Source organism: Lissotriton vulgaris, chromosome 6 (genome assembly GCF_964263255.1).
Source record: "Lissotriton vulgaris chromosome 6, aLisVul1.2, whole genome shotgun sequence".
NCBI lineage: Eukaryota > Metazoa > Chordata > Amphibia > Caudata > Salamandridae > Lissotriton > Lissotriton vulgaris.
In genome coordinates this window covers 202,326,163-202,348,948 of record NC_141694.1, presented here as the reverse complement: position 1 = coordinate 202,348,948, position 22,786 = coordinate 202,326,163, and the positions used below count along the sequence as shown (strand labels likewise).

The window sequence follows — 22,786 nt, the reverse complement described above, 5'->3', positions numbered from 1 at the left end:
AATCCCTTTGCCTCTCAGAAAAGAAAGAGCCGGAAGACACTCACGGAACGGGTTGGGCCACCTGGCACGGTCCTTGAAAGCACCCAGCCTGACACTAAGCTCAGGCCTGCAGCGGCAGAGCCAGCAAGTGATGTTTTTCCCGGAATGAGGAAATACCATCTCGAAAAAAGATTATTGCGAGACAGTGTGTTTTTAACGAAATGACAAGGCTTGGGAGGCAAAAGGACTTAAGAGCCTGTACCACACATACAGAAGGCAGGGGTGCTGAGCGAATGAGAGGAGAGTATTCCATCGGTGTGAGCTGAACAGGTGTGGAGAGGGTCCCTTAAAACGGCAATGCTCTTAAGGACCCACGCCCCTGTTTCCTCAGGATTCTAAGCAGGTGAGTTTGTGTTTCTTTAAATGATTCCGCTGTGATTGTATGGTGGCACCTAAATCATACTGGTGAATTTACAAACTTATTCACGCTTACTGCTGAAAATCGCTACATTTACTGCTTTCTGTTATCCTCAAGAAGGTGCCTGGCAAACGTAAATAGTTTTACTAATACAAAAATGTACGCTCCGGTGTTTAAACGTGTGCAGTAGTAAACCACACACACGCCGTGGGAAGCCGAAGGTGTGGGTCGCCTTATAACTCTGTGAGCACCTACAAATGTGCGAGTTTCTCAGCATCCACAAACTTATCAACCAAGCATGTCTCACCTTGGAAGTAGTTAAATACTTACTCCAACTAAGGATTATTCTGACGCTCTTTCTAGGATGCAAAAGGGAACTCAACACCACCAAACCTGGCAGATGTGGGGGTTTGAGGAAGGTGTTCTCCACCGGAAAAATGTTTTCCCTCTGAAGAAAAAAATGACCCCTGGCATTTTTAATGCTACCGTCAGCAAAATTTGTTAATATGGAAAAGGAGTAAATCTGCACCCATGTGCCGGAAGTCTTCTACAGGTGTTGATTGTAAATTCCTTTTGTAATTTGGGTCCACTCTGTTTACATTAGAACACATTTACGTTTTACCACAGAGATTTTATATAGCGCAGAAGTACTTGAGTTTGCCCTCGCAGAGCTGTCAAGGTTGCAATACCTTGACGCACTGGTCTCGATGATTGCTGCACCGACCCGATATATATATATATATATATATATATATATATATATATATATATATATATATATATACATACATATACATATATATATATATATATATATATATATATATATATATATATATATATATATATATATATATATATTTTTTTTTTATTTTTTTTTTTTTTTTTTTTATTGCTTGAGTTGGATCATCAGCAGTATACTGGTGTTGTTTGCATAGTTTGTTATTTGTGCATTGTAATGTTTGCACTATTGAATGAGCTTAGGTGGGGTTCTTTTGTAATTCAGGTATGTGCCAGGTTGGCAAGTACACTGCCTGACTTTAAGTAATGGAGACTTTGGCGTGATGTTTGGTATTGCATTTGGTATTGCATTATTCAGGCCTAATAAAATGTTGACAAATGCATATATATATATATATAAAGATAGATAGATAGATAGATAGATAGATAGATAGATAGATAGATAGATAGATAGATAGATAGACAGATTTGTCAACATATATTAATATATATTAAACTTCTGTCCATAAACTGTTGTGTCTTTAATAGGACTATGCGCACCTGGACCAAAGAATGACTGGTCAGATGCTATGGAATCAGCTGCACCTTGGATTCATTCAGCTCCGACTTTTAGGAGACTTTTAGGAGAGCAAATTTGCGTCTTTTGTTGCAGCGAAGCCCACTTAGCTGGCAGTTCAAAACCGTCTTCCTGGGTGTTTTTAGTGGGGCAGGTTGTACTACCTGCAATGGTTGTTGTATCCCGATGATAATTATCCATGGCAAGCACTGCACTACTCATGCACTTTATTATCATTATTTAATTAAGGATAACTATTTTCCTATTTGAATTGCTTTTAAAATGTCTGAGTCCATTTGGTCAGATATCTTGGGAGTTGTGTATACTGTGTATTTTATGGCTGTTAAATAATGTTCAATATGTATGTGCGTTAACTTATTTTTGTTGTCAGTAAGGCGCCTTGATATTTGATGTATCCAGTGTTGTTGCGCTATTCAAACTAGCAAAGACTGGTCTAAGTTACATAAATGACTAATAGTTTGTAATACAGAATACAATTGTTTTAATTTTATTTTAGCTCCGATGGAAGCTTCATTGTGCTATACAGTGTTTTCCTGATGTGAGTTGCTTCCATGGGACCCAGTTGTTGATTGGTTGGGTTTATTCATATCCCTTAAGTTTCAATGGAAAACATACCACGGGTGCTGATATACGTTGTGTCTCTTAACTAGTTATTGGGATCTAATGGTGGCTATAAGTATTAGCTGTCATTTTCATTCAAGCAGTACAAACCATTTTTAAGTGGTCAGTGTGAATTGTCATATGGGTCATATTGGCTTAAGCAACAAGTAGGACTGGCCAGGCAGATTTTTTTCCACCTTAGGTGATTTATTTGTTTGTAATCATGCTTGTTTGTCGGCACATTTTTTTTGATGAGACAGCACAATAGCGCAAAATTGTTATTGTGATTGGCGGTCAACTTTTTTATTTTTACCCATGTGATTTACGATATTCTTGGTAATTTTACTTCCGGTGCTGCCTGTAAATAACTATCTTACATTTTCTTTTAGCGCCTGTACAAGACAAATTTTTGTTGACTGTCACACCAGCCTCATGTAACATAAAAAAATCATACAATGAAAAAATCATGGCCTGTTTATCCATTTGTCTGTCTCCCCGCAGCTCAGGTGCTGCTTCTGGCCACAACACTATTCAACAAGCATTGGAAAATGCATTAGGCTTCGTCTATATACATATTATGTTGATATGCTTCTGAGGATGTTATGGTCAGTCATGTCTGAGGACTTCTTAAGGTCAGTCATATGAAAGAACATGTTATGGTCAGGCAAGTTTGCGTATGTTAAGGTCATGCATACACCTGAGAGGTTTCAGAATGAAAGACAACCCATCTTCATGCTCTTGGGGCAATCTAAAGGGAATGTGGTCTTCCTCATTAACACCAATTTTCTGTTTTTTGGCTAAATATAAACGAAATCTCGTTAAATACATAAAAAATATGAAAGTTATAATAACAGTCATGTTCATGTGGTGCATAAAACTAATGTCACATTGAGTGGGGTCTTTAAGTTTTGGAAGTGCTGTCCTCATGGAACCAACATGTGTGTAGATTTACTATTGGGCGTTTTCAGGGTGCGCCAAAGAGGGAGCACTCAAGGGCATGGGTTTTAACCTCAAATTATCCACTATTTAATTCAAAAAGTTCAGATCTTGATTTCATGCACACAAATTGACACATTTCACTTGCCGGTGCTGAATTCATGACAAATTAGGGAGTGTGAGTGCATCCTGAGATGAATAATTTATGTTTGAAATAAGATTAAACTCTGCCCCATTTCACACAATAATATGCACTGATTTTGGACTACTTCTAACAACTCTTCACTTTGATGAATTAAGCACAATGAGTTAACCAGGATCAGACACTCGAAGTAGTCCCTCAGAAGACGACCTCTGCAGCACATAACTGACTGGCATAACGTAGATCTTCTTGCAGTGATAAACAGGGAGTTTTACAGACATTTTCTTGTATAAAAGGCACAGCGCGGTGCTGTGAATTGAACTGACACTAGATCAGAGAAAACGGAGGAATGTACGTGTGATCGAGACAGTAAAAAACTACTAGTGCTTTTATATTACATATTTACATGAAACATAAAATGAGTTACACTGCGGTAGGTAACAATAAACCTCTGCTATTCAGCGTCAAGTAGCCCCAGAGGTGAACGTGCACTTTACAAACATACATTTTATGTTCACTTTTACATGCACTGGCAAATTAGGCGATCAGCCAAAAATGAAAAGATTGTTGTTGAACCACGATAGGCAGGAGTAAACCCCACAACTCCCAGTCCCGCCACTTGCCTACCCCTAAAGCAAGCCTCTTCCCTTAGCAACCCCTCGAAGAGACGTAATGTACAATGAGTATGTGTGCATAGCCACATGTGGGAAATGAAGGATTATAAAGGTCCCTCAGAGCTGAATGGAAGATTGTACATGGCGTGTAAGCCTTCTCTTTCACTAGACAGCAGTGTGAGCGCCTCTCTGTAATCTACAGCCCCCCCTCACTCCCCCCCCTTCTGCCCCCAACAATCCTCCTTCCAATCAAAGGAACATTACAGGCACTGTGAAGTCCGAGAGTGACTTAGGCATGCCTCACAGTGTCACGGACTGTGAGGGACAGAACGCAGGAGGGAGGAGAGGCACGGCGAGGGGTGACAGGGCAACATGTGACAGATAAAGGGCCAGCTAGCAGGGTATATAGATGACATAGGAACGAGAGAGAGAGGTGGATTAAGAAGAGAAAGAAAAAAGAAACAAGCACCATGGGAGTGGAGAGGATGTGTGTAGTGGCCAGTGCTACTGACTGGAGTGTTGTAGATCCCGGTTTGCGTCTCGGCGGTGCAACACTGTGTGATTCTGTGCAAATCACTAAGGGCCGAATTGCGATGTCAGGCGGACTTAAATCCTCCCAACACCGTCTCGGTCCTGGGACTGACTCACCTCTTGTTGGCAGACGGTACCCGTCCTCCAAATTAGGATGTGACCGAACGCAGTTTAGTCGTGTTCCTACATTTCCATATGGGAGCATGCATTTTGGCCAGAATACATACTCCCATAGGGAAATGGGAGATGAAAAATCATCCCGAGGCAGCACACACAAGGTGACCCTCCTGGGGGCCCCCAAACACACTTTCTGACATTGTTTCGATGTCGGACAGGCCGGCATGGATACCATGCCGGGAAACGTGTATCGTAATCCCAAGGGCGGAAAGGCCCACCCTTTGGGATTATGAGCTGGTTCCAACTGGCCGGTTTAGTTGCCGACCACCAGCCTTATAATGCAGCAGTCAGAAAGTAAACCGAGGAGCCGATTACGATGTGGCCCTGAAGGCTCCGACCTTTCCAGGCCGCATTGTAATCGGCCCCTTAATGTCTCCAAGTGATAAATTGTGCTATATAAATCTGCTGAAAGGTGAAAAAAGCAGAAAGAGGTAAAACTTTATGAAAAAATTGTTCCACCAAAGCGGATGTTAACAGTATTTCAGCAACGGGAATCTGATAAGAGAAGCAGAGGAGGAACAAGCATTGGAAATGGAGGAAAAGTTAGTGGCACGTACAGGAACCAATGAAAAGCCAGGAAAGAGAGGGTGCTGGATGGAAGCTCCTTTTACATTTATAAATTTAAAAAAAGGTTTCACAAGTACAGCGCAAGGGCTGTGCAGGTGAAACCTACAATAGGCCAATGGATCACCTCACTATAGCCATTGGCTCTCATATATTGTGACTGACAGCATTGTACCTAATAACATGCACATCCACCTACAAAGAAGTGCACTTAAGTGTCTGGGCTAGAGGGAACAATAGTATTCTTTACCAATGCTACATTATTTTCATTCTTTATCCATTTTATATTTTTTTAGCCACCCTTGTGTCTTTAAACTATGTCTTAAAGTTACAGTAATTCAAGATCAATAGTATATTTTCTTTGCACCAAAAAGTATCATATTATCCTGTGATATGCAGGAAAACTTAAAGGATTTTGACATGTATGGGCGCTTGCATGTTTGTTGAATGTTGCTTACGTCTGTGCACCTCTCAGCTAGAAAGCAATCATACTCTTCTATTATATTTTATTTTAATAGAAAACTCTTATTGCAATGGTTTCGAAATTAAACATAGAATGAACCATCATGTATGAAAGTTTGGCCCATCTGAGGAAGGTAGGCAGTCATTTTTACAAGTGTGAGGCCCATCTATTTGTTTGAGTTGCTGTGTTTAATGAAAAGTGATGTTTTCACAAAAAGACTCAAAGTGCAGGAAGTAGTTATCATTAGGGCAGCTGAAGCAGTGGCATTGGGCCCCTGGAATGTGAAGGGCCAAATTGCTGATTGTTGTGACTCTGTTTCTATACCTAGTGCACCATCATATGGACTGACACTGTGTCTATAGAGTGCATAGCTGCTACCTGGATTCATGACATAAGGGTGACTTTCATTTGCAACCCTACAGCATGATGGTAGTCATCCAGACCCCCGTGTGATTTGTACTTTTGATTTAAAATGCAGAGCTGTTTGAAATCCACCCACATTTCAAGGGGTCAATTGACAATTCTACCTGAGTAAGATATTTTAAATCAAATCAAACAAAGCTTTATTCGGTTGTAGAGAAAACATCCATAAAAGCACAATATATTTACATCTGAATAAAAAAGAGTGCAGTTAAAAAAAATAATATCCAAGTACAATAAAATGTCATAACAATGACAGTTTTTTTAAGTTAATAACTGTTAAGTTTTCTCAAAGTTCCATTCCTCCCAAAGGAAAGCACTTTTTACTCCTGATATGAGAGCTACGACAATTGGAGTATAAAAAGCTATACACATACAGGGAATGAGACAATACAATCAACTTAGAAGCTTACAGGTTAAAAACTTCGGGATAACAAAATAGATACGAAGGTGCAGCAAATTATGGGCAATGGCAAAACAGAGCGACCTTGTTTTGAACAAAGATAGGGACCATTATTACTCTAGATTCTGCCTATGCTTAACAGCCAGTTTCAAAAAGTTTACTATCGATTTGGCAAAAGGTTCAGCATCTAGAAATTGAAGGGCAAGGAATGCCGGGCGACACCAGCTTAGGCCCATGATTTTTAAAATGGGAGTAAGCCACTGCTTCCTCAAGTTCTGATAGAATTTGCAGAACAATATTGTGTGGATCGTAGTTTGGGGGGAACTGTCATCACAAGGACAAGGTTGAAGGACTTTTTCCCAGGTGTTGATCTTAGGGAAGGTAACCAGATAGTGAAAGATGTTTAATCTTAGCCTGGTTACAAGAGTCTTTCGTAACCCGAAAGTTCAAATGTTAAGTAGGGCTGGACCGTTATTGATGTTTGGATTTGTAGTGAGTGTTGGACGGTTGCTTTTGAAACCTCACTAGACAGTCGTAAAGATTCAAGATGGGCCAAGCAAGCTTTTTTAAACCGCTTCCTCGGAATTACTGCAATTGTTAAAGGAGAGGTATAATACTGTAGCATACCGAGGTTGCTGAAGAATTGCCTGACATACGCTATCCAGGTGATTTTGTGTGCCTTATCAAGGAAAATACAGTCCTCAATGAATTCCCTGCAAAGAGAGGTTTCGGTGGATGACCATATGCGCTGCCAAAAAAGGAGGGGTTGAATCCTTATCAGGTCTGTTATGTAAGTCAATCCCAATTCCAAGTGGCATGTGTAGGTCGAAGTACCCTGCGGGACGGCCAAAAGAAATCTTGAAAAACTATTTTCCACCCTTTGTACCTCCTCAACTTTGGAAAAACCCCAAACGCCAGTCCCATATATTGCACTTGAGATACATTTTGCCCTATAGATTTCGAGGAGTTCTACCGTGGGGCGCCTGCCTAATTTATTTGGAAAGTTAACCAAGGCAGCTGTTGTCCTCTTAAAAGTGAGTTTCCTTGATTCAATGGCAGACTTCCAAGAGCATTTGTAATCAAATACTACGCCCAAGTATGGGTACGTGGTTGTGGTCTCCAATTTTTGGTTATCAATATACATGGGCTTGGTGTTCTTCGTCCTCGAACCTGCAGACATGACAAACGTCTTTTTAATGTTTATCTTTATGTCAAGATTGGCCATGAAAGCGTGGTACTTTACAAGGGCACGCTGCAACTCCATTGGGGTGCGAGCTAAAATTACAGCGTCATCCGCGTAAAGTAGAATCGGTATTGGGCGCTAGTTTATAATGGGGAGGTCCTTGCAACCCGTAACCATGGCTTTTTCTAGACCATTGGTATAAAGATTAAATAAACACGGGGCTAGGACACAGCCCTGCCTTACCCCACGCTCTACTCTGAACGCCTTTGTTAGCTCGTGGGGGGCTTGGGGAACTCTGTACAACACTCATTGCTTGCTGCTTCCTAGGACGAGTACATTGGACCCCATTAAAAATCGTCCACCCCTATTCCCCCTGCTTGATACCAGCTCGTACCCCACGCCATATCTAACTCTAGCTGTGGCATCTGAATATAACTCTCTTAAAAATGTTAAAAGAGACGCCTCTATTCCCATGTCAGCTAGGATGGTCCACAGCTTGTTGTGAATAAAGCAGTCAAATGGTGCTGAAATGTCAACGTATGCCATATAGAGGGCCCTCCCTTTGCCTTGACGTATTTACCAATTAGTAGCGATAAATTAAGGGCTTGCTCTATTGTTCCCAAACCGTCGCGAAACCCAAACTGCAGGTCAGACAGAACTTTATTATTTGAAGCCCACTGCTGGAGTCGCTCTAGGATAACGCGGCTGGCCACTTTCCCCAGCGAGTCCATCAGGGAGATAGGCCGGTAGCAGGATGGTGATTGACGGTCTCCTTTTTTTAAAAATGGGCACGAGGATGGATTGGGACCATGAGTCGATGAGGCCCACGTCACTTGTTGCGTGGAGGACCCTAGTTAGAATTGGCGACCAGAGAGTAAGATATTTAAACATATGGGGCCACATGCATCAAAGTGAACAATTGTGATTCCTAAATTGCGATTTTTAAGAAATCTCAATTAAGGAATCGCAATTGCTTATGCATGTGGAAATCGCAAAAAAATGTGTGATTCCTACAAGTTCCATAATTACGTCTCGCAAATTACGAAAAGCAATTAAGGAATTGCTTCCCATTAATTTCTATGGGCCTAGAGGCCCATAGGAATAAATGGGAATTACATGCACAATTTGAGAGTACCAAATAGGTGCAAAAAGGACACCTTGATTCATCCCTGAAATTGCCGTGAGACCACATGTTGCGCACATACTTGCCCCAAGGGCATGTATGTGTGCAACATGGAACTTTGAAAATTACACTTTTGTGCATTTTCAAAGTTTTAGCAAATTACCATCAACTTGGAATTGATGCTAATTTGTGATTCTTATTTGCGAAATCGCAATTTTTTTGTTTTGGGATAATGCATTGCATTTAGGGAATTGCCATTTGTGATTCCCATAATGCGATCGCAATTTAAGTAATCGCAAATTTAACGATTACTTAAATTGCGCATTTTGCATTTGGGATGATGCATCCCAAATGCAAAAATACTGGTCGCAAACGGACAGATTCTGCGAATCTGCCCCTTTGCGACCAGTATTTTGGGTGATTCATGGGGCCTTTGGGGCTCGGACTAGGCCCTTGGTGCTCCTGTTCAGAAGGTTGCCCATTAAAGTTTGTAGCCTTTCTTCAGGTCATCAGGTCATCATCTAAACTAGGGTATGGAATGACTCACTCTCAGGATTGTTTTTCAAGGGATCTTTATACATTGCCAAATGTTTTTCGTGTAGACGGAACACCACTGTTTCAGTGCTGAGTTTCACTTTTGCAGGACATTCTTATTGTGTCAATTGAAGTAAACCAAGACTACAGCTCCCAGAATGCATTCATTTGTCAAATAATAGCCCCGGTGCCAAATTCCACAAATTAGCACAGCACAGCAAAATACCAGTTGCATTGATAAACCAGTGCAAAAACACAGCTTATGCATGGTTCAATTGAAGTAAATGTAATTGTACACCCGACACTCAGTCCACATGTTGTTTTGCACTATTGAATCAGTGCAGATTGTGGTTTGAAACTGCACTGCACAGGTGCAAATGTACATAATCTGGCTCCAAGCCTAATAATGTAGTATCTTGAAGTGTAGGTATGTGGCAATCCTGGAGGCAAAAATTGTGTCTAGCCTGCGTGAATATCAGCAGAGTGGCCACTCTGTTTTCTTGCATAAGTTAGGCACTGAGGGAAGGGTAGATCATTCCTTTGTTGCCGTATTTGATGTAGGTACACATGAACGTTCACATTGACCAGAATGTTGTTGAGCACCTCACAAAGAGTTCTACCTCATGCATTCTGGCGGTGAGATACATTAATGATTGTAACCTTGTTTTTGATTTTATTTGGGTAGGTGATTTTAATACCTCCATCTGTCCTCTGTCTACCTTGGGGGTATGTGGGGTCAAAAATAATTTAGAGGAAGACCTGCATTTCCCACATAATCCCTATGGGGAGGCATTGAATAAAATACTGGCGGCTCATGACCTAGAAATCCTGGCTCATGCTATGTTATGTTATGTTATGTTATTCGTTTTGTAAAGCGCACAGCTGCCCCAGCAAAGGGACGTCCTGGCGCTACCACATGAGGAAATGATAACAATGTAGACAAGCCTAAAATGAATTGATAGGTAAAGACTAAGATGAAGGGAACAAGAAGGTCTTGAGAGCCTTTCTGAAGGACGACAGACAGTCGATAGCCAGGGGCGGTGGGTGACATTTGAAAGTGGTGGGGCGCAAAGTGATTTGCATACAGCACCATAGCAAGCGAGCGCAGCGAGCGAGCCCGAACCCCAAAAGAGGGGATTGGGGGGATTACCCCCCCCAAGAAAATTTTGAAAAAAAAAGAAGAAAAATCATGCATTTTCAAGCAAATTTGAGAAAGCAGGAAGGTTAATAAAGCAATTGTGAAAGTGCAGTTATTACATTAATAGATGGCATAACATAGGTAGCTGCTTATTCAGTATAACCACAGAATGACCATGCAAGGTTCTACAGCATATTCTAAAGCAGAACAAAACAAGTGGAACTACCCCTCCCTTAAACCATACAAAAGAGGATGAATGAACTAGTCAAATAGTGTCCACGAGGACACTAAATGAAGCACACCGATGTTAAGAGAAACCTGGAGACACTACCAAAATGAAACTAGCTGGTAAATGAAAACAAAAAACAAGGAGGAGGGGCCATCACATGCTGTACAGTATGATGGCCAAACTAAACGTTCTCTGAGTGAAATTGCCTGGGCGGAATTAAGCAGCAAAGGAGGGGCATTTACACAAATGCAACAGTAACAATTAAGCATTTCTGAATGCCACAGATCGTAACCAATGGCTGTAGGGGGGGTGTGCCAAACCCCACAGAAGAGATATAACCGGTTGATCGAAGCTCGACTTAAAAATGGTGAGCGAGATAGAAGCACCTGGGAAGAATGGATAAGCAGCGGGTGAGACTGAGCAGATAGAGTGCAGGAGCCAATGATTGTGTGTGAGTTTCTACCTTGAAGGATGCCTACATCTGTGAAGTGCCATTGACAGATGTCAACACTGATGGAAAATCCTGGTAGCCAATGCCAAAAGTTCACTCAACCACATCAGCCAAAGAATGAAATTGGCTGTTCAAATACCCCTACCTGTCTATGTATGTTTTATGTTGTGTTCTGTATTGTGTGTTGTGTCTGACAATATCTCTTACCATGCAGCTAAAGCTACCTCTAAGTACCACTTGAGGCCCGGGGAGATAAGATAACATGATAGCTTTCTCTTCCTCACTTAATGGATCTGTTCTCTGCAGTGTGCAACAAGTCATGGTGTACACTGCCTACAAGTTGGCATTGCTGTTCAATACCTCTGACTGCGCAATACCTCATTCACTGCACAAAATGTGTGCAATACAGTCGACTGTGCCTTAACTTGCGCAGTACCTTTGAATGGGCACTGCTATGTGTAAGAGGCTGTGACGCCTGCCTCTGCACAAGCTCTTTAGTATTGAACGGCTCAAACAATGAGAGCAGGCATATCTCACCCACTCATAGCAGGCATATGCCACCCACTCATAGCAGCCATATCTCACCCACCCACAGCATTGAATACACATTTCACCCACTCATAGCAGCCATATGTCACCCGTTCATAACAGACACCTCATGCATTCATCGCTGTCACATCTCACCCACTCATAGTAGGCACATCTAACCCACTCATAGCAGCCATATGTCAACCATTCATAACAGACACCTCATGCATTCATCGGAGTCACATCTCAACCACTCGTAGCAGGCACATCTGACCCACCCACATCCTAGCAGACACATTTCACCCACTCACAGCAGCCTTATGCCGCCCATTCATAACAGATACCTCACTCACCCATGGCAGGCATTTCTCACCCACCCACAGCACTGAATACATATTTCACCCACTCACAGCAGCCATATGCCACCCATTCATAACAGACACCTCACGCATTCATCGCTGTCACATCTCAACCACTCGTAGCAGGCACATCTGACCCACCCATAGCATAGCAGACACATTTCACCCACTCACAGCAGCCTTATGCCACCCATTCATAACAGACACCTCACTCACTCATGGCAGGCATTTCTCACCCACCCACAGCACTGAATACACATTTCACCCACTCACAGAAGCCATATGCCACCCATTCATAACAGAAACCTCACACATTCATTGCTGTCACATCTCAACCACTCATAGCAGTCACATCTCACCCACCCATAGTATAGCAGACACATCTCACTCACTATAGCAGCCATACGTCACCCATTAATAAGAGACACCTCACTCACTTATGGCAGGCACATTTCAATCACTCAATGCAGGCACAGCTCACCCACTCATAGCAGGCATATCTCACCCTCTAACAGCAGGCATATCTCACACGCTCATAGCAGTCACACCTCACCCAGACACCATCCGCCTCTGCACTAACAATCCCTTTAACCCCTTCCATGCGGATGACGAACCCCAGCCGTCATGCACTACGGTGCTCGTGTGCTGATGACGGCTGGGGTTCGTCACGGCCCGCCCCTGTTCGTGCTGTTTACAGCACACCAGGGGAATCGTGGCCGCATGGAAAGGGTTAATACCCATGCGTCACCCACCACCAGAGCGACATGCCTCACTGTGCCACTGCCGGCCTCGAGGAGACATTAGCTCCACTCGCTGTAACATTCATTATAACATTCATCGTAACTGACAGTCATTGAGCCCCTCCTGCCCGAAGTCACGGCTGCCTCTGGCCTCTACCCTCACACTCTGACCCTTCTGCTCAGGAGCTCTCAATCCGCACAGATCTCACCCGCGTCCAGCAGTCTAAAGCCCAGAGTGTCCTCGGCAGCAGTCTCACCCCCTGACACCCCCGAACTCCCCCCTCCCTCCCACACACACACACACACACACAGGGCACTCTCCAAAACCGGAGCACTAACACGGGGCACAACCTGAGGCTATAGAGTAAAAACATGAAAGGGCCGACTCCACCTTTCTTTTGAAATCACTCAAACTCTACAATCCATTTAACTAAAAATACAAAATTGACAGGAATAGTTCTAAATTCTAAAAAACACATTACAGTTACACTTATTTGTAAAACAGTGAAACCAAAAATCACTAGTCAGGTTATTATCCGATCCTGATTTCCCCTCTCCTGGGGCCTGAATGTCACTTTCATTCTGCACAGTTTTAAATCATGATTTAGGAATGAGCGCTCAAGTGGGGGGGGGGGTGAAAGGGGGCTCTGATGCTCGCAGGGAAGAGGGACAAGGCCTTACCGTAGAAAGAAGGTGCTGCTGTTTGCAAGAAGCCCAGTGCCAGCAGCAACCGGAGGGCAGCTCTCAAGGGACCCATGGCTGAAAGACAAGAAGGGACAGAGTTATAGACGGCCTGCTAAATCTCTCTGATTTAGGAGGAGGAAGCAGACGGTTTTTCAGAGCAGGCCGCCTGCAGCTATCACACCTGTATTATTTGAATTATCTGTTGAGCATATCTGAGGCTATACTATTAAAGCAGATCGTGAACAAAAAGTACAGTCTCCAGAGCACGCTGTAACTAGCTCATCTATCACGCGTTCAGGAGAGAGCACCCCAAGCATCCCCGCCTCACACCAGCTCCATCTGACCCAGTGCCTGGCAGGGCTCGCACTCGGAGGGTGAATCTCTTACCCCCGCTGCTCTCACTCAGACAGGGGCCAGGGCGAATCTCTTACCTGCTGGAAGCAGGGTGACTATACGGTGTGTGGCGTGGCCTCTCAGCTGCTGCTGTGCTCTCTGACCAGCGCCGTGCAGAGACAATGATCCCCTTGGTTTTTATAGACCCAGTGACTCGTGACTCGGGGTAGTGACCCCCGCAGTCATCCCAATCCACTTTCCAGTGTCTCCGGGGGTCTTGCACAATGACGAGGCTCCATGAACACACCCGCGCTGACAAGGTGGGCCCAGCACACGCTGCACCTTAACCTCACAGGAGTCCACCCCCACGCGTGGCATCCAATGATGGATGCTGCGTGGTGGACCAGCCAATCCCGGCGCTGCATGCAGTGCCAGGATTGGTTAGGGGGCACATTTGCTGCTCGCCCTGTCGCCCTTTGTAAACCCGGGCTGTGGCAGGCGGACAAGTACCCCTGGGTCCCGCTGGGGAACTTACAGTGCGCATGCTTGAGATAGTTGCCAACTATCCCAAGCATGCGCACTGTAAGTTCCCCAGCGGGACTGCGCACTACAGTCTGCTGCAGCCTGAGTGTGTGGACTGTCACTCAAGCTGCAGCAGGCCATCCCCCCTGCGCAATTTCCGACGGCTGATTGTTGCAATGTAATGTAGATATAATTGCGGCCGGCAGCCACGATGCGGGTCCATGTGGCTGGTGGGGCTATGCCCCTACGCCCCAATGGACGCACCGCGGCTGTCGATAGCGCGGATATGTACCTGGAGGGAATTCCACAGCTTAGGAGCAAGGTTTCGGAAGGCCCGACCACCTGTCCTGGAAAGCCTGATTCTGGGCACCGTCGCTAAGAATAGCTCTGCTGAGTGAAGAGGGCGCAAAGGAACATAGTGTGAGATCAAGTTACTCAGTAGGGCCGGGCTAGCGCATTTCAAAATTTTAAAGGAAATACAAAGTGTTTTGTAATGAATGTGTCTGTCAATGGGGAGCCAATGCAATTTTGGAATAGTGCTGGAAGCAGAGCAAAAACGAGGCAGGCCCACCAGAGCTCTAGCCGCCGCATTTTGAATGCGTTGTATTCTTGTAATTTCTGCCTTATTCGCCCCCAGGAGAAGGGAATTTGAATAATCAAACATGAAATGATGGTACGATAAGTTGGCGAACCGGGGGGGCAAAGTATTTTAAAATGGGTCTTAGGCCTCGCAAGGTGCCGAAACACGAGGCGGCTAACTGCTTAGTGTGGGCCTGAAAGGAAAGGGAAGAGTCCATCATGACGCCCAGGTTTTTCACTGCATTTTTAGGGGAGGGAATTGTTCCCAGGGCTGCCGGCCACCACTGATCGTTCCATAGATTGACGTGCTTACCCAACAACAAAACCTCAGTTTTCCCGGCATTTAGCTGTAGACAATTGGCTGCTATCCAATTGGCCACTGCCGTCATGCCGTCTTTGAATTTGGAGGCTGAGGGGGAAGAACCGTCCGCCAAGGTGACCACTAGCTGCGTGTCATCAGCATAAGAGACGATCGTAAGGTCCCACGGGTTGGCGACCGCAGCCAGAGGTTGGACGTATATATTGAAGAGCAGTGGGCTCAAGGCCGAACCCTGGGGCACCCCTTGACCAATGGCATGGGTGCCCCAGGGTTTGAGAAGTATAAGGGGTTATTGACACTCTGAATGGTCTATTAGTCAGAAATGAGCGAAGCCAGTCTAAGGCTATGCCTTCTATCCCTGCTTCCTCGAGTCTCCGGAGTAGAATCTCGTGGGACACCGTGTCAAAGGCAGCGCTGAGATCTAGCAAGATCAGTGCCGCACTTTGACCTTCGTCCACGAGATATCGTAGTTGCTCGGTGGTGGCCCGTTCGGAACCCATTCTGAGAAGGGTCTAGGATACAGTTGTTATTCACAAACTGGGTTAGTACGTTGTTAACATGAGCTTCCGTGAATTTTGCCACCCAAGGTAAAAGAGAAATTGGCCGGAAATTTTCCGGTTTATTGGGATCTGCATTGGGCTTTTTTAGAATAGGGGACACCCAAGCATGTTTCTAGGGGGGTCGGAACAGTCCCAGATAAGAGAGAACTGTTGATTATATTACAGAGAGGCATTCTAAAGATGGAAAGGGAATCCTTAAATTGAGATGGTTGTAAGGGATCCAAGGGGGAGCCCGACTTGATTTTACCACTGAGACGAGTAAATTCAGGTTCCGAAAGGGGCGGAATAGATGCCAGGGAGACCCTAGGTTCCACTCGTCCAACGTAGGTAGGGAGTGTGGAGGGATCAGGGAAGGATAAGTAGATAGTACGCACTTTATTGACAAAATAGATTGCTAATTCGTTGCATAAGAGCGTAGAAGGTATCACTGGGGTACTTGCTTTCCTGGTCCTAAGGTCTTTAAGAATTTTAAAAATGCATTTAGTGGGGTTAGGACTGGAGCTAATCTCCATGGCATAAAAGGATGCGCGAGTTTTACAGACCGCTTTGTGATACATTTTTATCTTAGCCAAATAGTGCCTTTTTTTCTCCGGTATATAGTCTTTCCTCAAGTCGCGTTCAGCCTTTTTAGAGGCTTTTCGCAAGATGGTTAGAGAATTGTTGTACCAAGGACTGGAGGTAGAGATACGACCTTTCACCCATTTTGTTGAAATAAGGGCGTCAAGACCTCGCAAGATCCATTCGCAGAAGCGATCGTAGTCTCGATAATTGTCGAGAGGATTAGCGTTAAGAAACTGATGAAAGTCATCCAGCTTCAGCTTGTGCCAGGGCTGTTTGAGGACCGATCTTGGGGTTCCATTATTAGAGGGCTCAATAAGAGGGGCGAACCATCTGACGAAGTAGTGGTCCGTCCAGCCCATAGGGGTGGGTTGATCCACAGTAATTGAATGAAGATTAGTAAATAGTGGATCAAGCAGGTGTCCTGCTGAGTGCGTAGGTCCAGGGACCAGTTGGTCCATCTGAAGAGCAGCAAGGTCAGCTATAAAAGTTGCGTTATCTTAGATGTGGTCCAAGTGGATGTTGAGATCCCCACAGATGCTAATATTGGCAGAGCCTGCTGCAAGCTCACTGGCGGCTTCGGGGAGCGCTCTCTTAAACGTGGTTGCGGTACCTGCCGGACGATATATTAGGAGGCCTGAAAGTGAGTACTGTGCACTCACGGCAACCTGAAAATGCGCCGCTTCACAGTCTGCCACCTGCATTTTGTTAAATAGGCAAGAATAGTGTGATTTAAACACGATCGCTATCCCACCTCCCCACCTCCCCTAGAGACCCTATTTAATGTACATATGGAATAACCAAGAGGTAGGACTAGATTAGTAACCGTTACCAAGTCGTCATTTAGCCAGGTTTCACACATGAACAATATGTCAGGTCATTCTTCAGAAATAAGATCAAGAACTGATCAAGAACTTCGGCATGATGTTTTGCCAAAGATCTGACATTGAGCTCTAATACTTTGAGCTGACTCTGGTGTTTGGTCTGATGAACACATGTCGGGAGAGTAGGGGGCGGGATAGAGAAGGAATCGCAAACAGGGCATTCCCACGAAGAATCTCCTGGAGTGAAAGAGTTGGTTGTGCATAGGGCGGTGCCAGTATTGTATGCCATGAGTTCCTCCCTACCATAGCAGATGGTACCAGGATGACAAGGGCCAGGGGTCCTGGCGAGAGGCGATGTACAGGCGATGACGGGCGCAGACGGGCTTGCCTTTGGTGCGCCTTTGGTGCGCCATCGGCGCGCCCGCTCCGTGGATGCCAAGGATGAACGAGGTGATACTATCCCCACATATACGGGAAGGAACGCTAATAGAGTGATTGATCATGTCTGTGTGTCATCTAATATTATTTCATTGTGTAAGGCTCCCAAGATTGTTGATACTATGTTAAGCGACCATAATGAAGCCATTATTTGGAAAGATAGGTCCCTACCAGTAGTGTGGCTCACTGGTTAGAGGCGGCAGACCCGAGAGCAGAGGACGGCCCGGGACCAGGGTTCGATTCCCGGCGCGGCAGGTTTCTGGACCAGGGTCAGCAGACTCGATAATTCTCTCGCCTCGGTGGCCACTCTGATCAGCGTTCACACTCGGCAACTCTGGGCATTAGCTTGCCTCATCTTCACTAACGGCCCCACCAGACCGCCGGGGATGCCTGGTCTCACCCTGGAGATACCCATTAAGGGACCATCTCTCAGGGAAGCCAGGAAGGGTTTCGCAGCGGTCGAAGTGCCTTGGGACCCTACGTGTAAGTAGTGCACTATATAAATGCCTATACATTTACATTTACATTTACATTTACCAATTACATGTCCCGTAACGAATTTTGAACCTCACAGACCCAATGGTGTAAGAGTAAAATGGAAAGGCGAAAAATCTGATGTGGTACTAAAATCTATTGTCAAAGGATGTCTTGGAGAAATTAACGCTATCCTTGAGAGTGACCGTGACCCCGCTGATACTGTAAGGGATTTTATAACAGTTAATAAAATTATTGATACCAAGTTACTAAAATCGTTTCGGGGAAATCAGCTCATAACAAAGGGTGGTTTGATCATACATGTACTGCGTTGTTAACGGAACTAAAGCAGGCCTTGGCAGCCAGGCCGAGAGACAAGAAGGCGGTAATCCAACTTAGATATGATTGTAAGGTAGCCGTTAAGCATAGGAAGATAGAGCTACAGCAAAAGGCTTGGGAAAAGTTGACACAGGCTGCGGAAACCTCTAACTGTGCATTATTCTGGGCAACAGTTAACTGCCCCTTCCTCAAAGACGACACAGTTCCAGAACTTACATCCAATGTCAATATGGAAACTTGGGTAACCCATTTTTCCACTATTTTCAACTCTGATAAACCCCAAGGTGTTAATCGCAGTCCTTGGCCCATAGTACCACTGGATATCACCATCGCCGAGGTCTCACAAGGTATTAGTGCAAGCAAAGGGGGAAAGGCCCTGGGGCCGGACGGGGTTCCCATTGATGTATATAAAACCGTTCCGGCGATGTGGGGCCCCATGTTAGCCAAAGTATTTAATGCTGCGGTATGCAATGGAGTTCCACCGACCTGGGAGGAATCTATTATAATTCGATCTATAAGAAAGGGGATAGGGGGATGCAAAAAACTATCGCCCCATATCCTTATTAGATTCATGAGTCAAAATCATGAGCAGGGTTTTACTGGTAAGGCTGGAAGAATGGGCAGAAGATAACGGTATCATGGCCAGCACCCAGTACGGTTTTAGGAAAGGGCGTGGAACCCTGGACCAGTGCTTAAATCTAAAACTTATCATAGGGAAGTATACACAGGCCAAAAAGGGCTCTCTCCACCTCTGCTTTGCAGATTTAAGCAGTGCCTTCGACCTGGTAGACCATTCTATTCTTTGGATGAAGTTACTAGAAATGGGTGCACCAGAAAGTATTGTCTTCTCCCTAGCACGGCTATATGATAACCTCCAAACCAGTGTCCGTACGGAGTTTCCCATCGATTTATTCTAACCAGGTTGAGGCTTGGGATTGTACATCAATTGGTGGCCTTTCCGTCTCGTAAAAAACATCCAGTTGGCCCTTGTCCATGTGATGGCAAATTAGTACAATGCACATTGCACTTTCTTTTGATATGCAATTTGTATAGAAATGTACGCATAGCCTTTTTAAAACCAATCCTTGTAAAATATGGAGTTCGTACTGTCAATGATTCTATGAAATTGCTTTTTAACATGCATCACTCTGATGTCTGTCTTTTTTACTGCCACCTTTTTATATAAATCAATTCATGCAAGAAAAAGTATGATGTTTTAACTTCTTTTTTTTTTTAAATGTCTAATTGCAATAACTCCCCCTGTACTTTCGCTATTTGTCAATATTTGTTTGTTATTATTATGTCCTTTTATGGTCATTGTTTGATATGCACCGACAGTGGCGGATCCTCCATGGGGGCGTTTGGGCGCCGCCCCACTGCTTTCTTGCCGTGCGAGAAGGCAGAAACAAATAGTAGAGAACTACCATTTGCATATGTCCACTCGATTTCCAATTTTTTTCAGGTGGGGGAGGTTCGGGCACGCGCGCTACGCCGCGCCACTTTCAAATGTCACCAGCCGCCACTGTGCACCGAATAAAGCTTTATGAAATGAAAATGATTGTAACCTACGCCTCACACTTTAGAAGAATCCTGCCTGGTTAGTGCAATTAGTCATTTTAGGAAAACTTGAACAGCCGGTGTGTGCAGTGCTATGATACAGAAGTGCAGCATTAACCGCTAAATGAAAAGACACATTATTGGAAATGTGGTGGCCATGATGCAGGTTTACCCCAGTGAAACCAGATCTTAACATAAGACATTTGTGATATACAATTAACAATGCATGGATGTGGGGTCCCTGCTTGTGTGGCTGCAAAACTTTGACAGATGGGGTGTGGATTGTAGTCACGAAAGTAACTCAGTGGGCTAAGCACTTGCTCAGAAATTTGCAAATGTACTGAAGCCCATTGGAGGTGCTCTATTCAGTATGGGTTTGTGTATGGGAAGTGGAGTTGCTGGTTTTTCTATTGGTAGACAACTTACAGATTGGATGTTTGCTTCCTCACTGTATTGATCTTTTCATTCCTTAGATCTTTTTTCATTGCTTTGATCTTTTGTCATTGCTTTGTCATTGTTAAAAAAAGAAATCAGGTTATCACAGAAATCATTTGAGTGAGGCAGCTCTCTGTTATTTTTCACATTTCAAAATACAATTAATTATTACCTGGGGCCATTAATGCCAGGAGTGAACAGGGTTACATGACATTACATCATCAAGGTAAGTTGTTTGTGTACTTTACCACTATCTAAACCCCCATTACTTCACGCTTACCCGTTCCATAAGTGGAAATCGATTTTTATTCTTACAAATCATAATAATTAATATTTTATTACATCTATATTTTGATATGATTCATAATTATCACTTTACATTTATACATCAAGTTTTAGTGAATGTTATTTATTTTTAGCACCCTCCCCTTACTGCCATGTCTAACCCAGAATCATATTAATATATATTTATTTTAAATATAATATTCTACTAATTTTATTTCTAAACGTATTTCCAACTTTATCTCATTAATCCCAAAAATGTAAACGATGTTTAATTATTAAGCGGATTTTCGCTTTTCCTTATGCTGAACCCAATGTTAAATCATTGAAATGTGTTTCATTAAATTAAAATTAAAATATGTAATTAACATATCCCTAGGGAAGAAACTACATTATTTTATATGAATGTATTTAGTTTCTGTTTAATTTCTGTTTATTCTTTATTTGAGCCTTGCTTTCCTTAGCCCTACTTCTCAATTATTTTGAATTAGGTAATTAATTAATAATATATCTCAGCGGGTCAAGCACCCCCCAGGCTATATTTTTATTTGGAATTCGAACCTATTAAATAATGTAATTATTTAAATGTAATTGAATTTATTTTTTTCATCGCTAATGCTGCCAATTTAATTACCCTACGGTCCTTTGCTGATGAAATGGCCAGAGATGTAGTGTTCAGTTGTTTTGGGACTATGTGTCCACTGGTCAGTAGTGCCTTTTAGATGTAGTGAACTCAACGTAGTAGAGGGCACCAGTCCAAACAGAGGAGCATGATCAATAATATTAAATACTGTAAAACTTAACTTCAGAGATACAGTTATGTTCCGAACGTGGGATACTGAAAAAAACAAGAAAACTTTGATTTGGCAAGCAAAAACTCACATTGAATTGTCATTAAGTGAAAAATTATGTTTTCATTAAAAAAATAGTTGTGTTGTTAGAAAGAGTATATGTTGTTTTTTCACTTTTTATTCATCCATGGGCATATTTGCTAAGTGTGCCACGTCATATGTAACGTCTGAAGACAGCTCAGTTTTCATTAGCCAGTAGAATGTTGGATTCTGGGAATCGTATCTTTATCTTATATTTGTAGATATGGACTTAAAAAATCACACCATACAAGATGCTTCTGGCCTACAAGAACAAGCCCTGTCATCCGCCCACATAAAGGGAAAACTCCCAGTGCTCGCTCCACTGATACTCTGCAGCCAGTGCTTCCATCACACACATCACATGTTGCTCCCCTGGGGGATCATCACACAGCGCTGCCTTGTGATGCATCCCTAGTGCTCCGTTGGCACACATTAGCCTGTGCTTCCGTGGGGCACATCACCCTCTGCTGTCCTCTTCACCGGCTTGTATGGGCGATTGCATCTTTGTTAAATGTTGCGTATGTCTGTGCACCTGCTCTATGTGCATATTTACCAGTCTTTTGTGTGCCTTCGTGTTTATGCACCATACAAAAGGCAAACCTATTGTCTGTGTTTGGTTTCTTTTTCCCCCAATTTGACCCATGTTGCACCTGGCCCCTTTTCGAGGGTTGTGCCCAAACCTTTTCCCTTCCTTCTGTATTTTGTCTGACCTGTTTTTGTTGACTTTAGGACTCTGCTTACTTTACCACTGCTATTCAGTGCCAAAGTGTATGTGCTCTCTACTTTAAACATGGTATGATTGGTCTACAAATCCCCTGAAAATCCCCTTTTACTACATATAGGTTAATCCTAAGGTAGGCCCAGGTTAGCCCTATGGGGAGGGTGCTGTGTGCCTTTATTGTGTGGCATGTCCTGGTAGTTGTAATCAAAAGAGAGGGGCTCGTAGTTACCCGTAGGGAAATTGAGCACCAATATACTGTCAAGTAAAACAAGGTATTTTCCCTATGGGAGATTCGTTTTTCTGACCCTAAACGGGATTCAGAAATATATCATACTCAATCTACAACAATCACTCAACTCACAATCTGTTGGCTAGGGAAACACTCACCAGAAGGAAAAAACAATCTATATGTAAAAATATACAATTTATTTCAAATAAA

At 43.7% G+C, this 22,786-nt stretch overlaps 1 protein-coding gene across 1 annotated transcript in view; it reads left to right on the top strand.

The window, feature by feature from the left end:
- The first annotated feature begins 266 nt into the window (after window positions 1-266).
- The window catches only part of LOC147707022 (adhesion G protein-coupled receptor F5-like), a 580,791-nt gene continuing 558,271 nt past the window's right edge, over window positions 267-22,786 (top strand). Inside the window, exon 1 of the mRNA XM_086926246.1 lies at window positions 267-382. The gene's annotated coding sequence lies outside the window, so the exon portion shown is untranslated. The remainder of the gene's footprint in view (window positions 383-22,786) is intronic.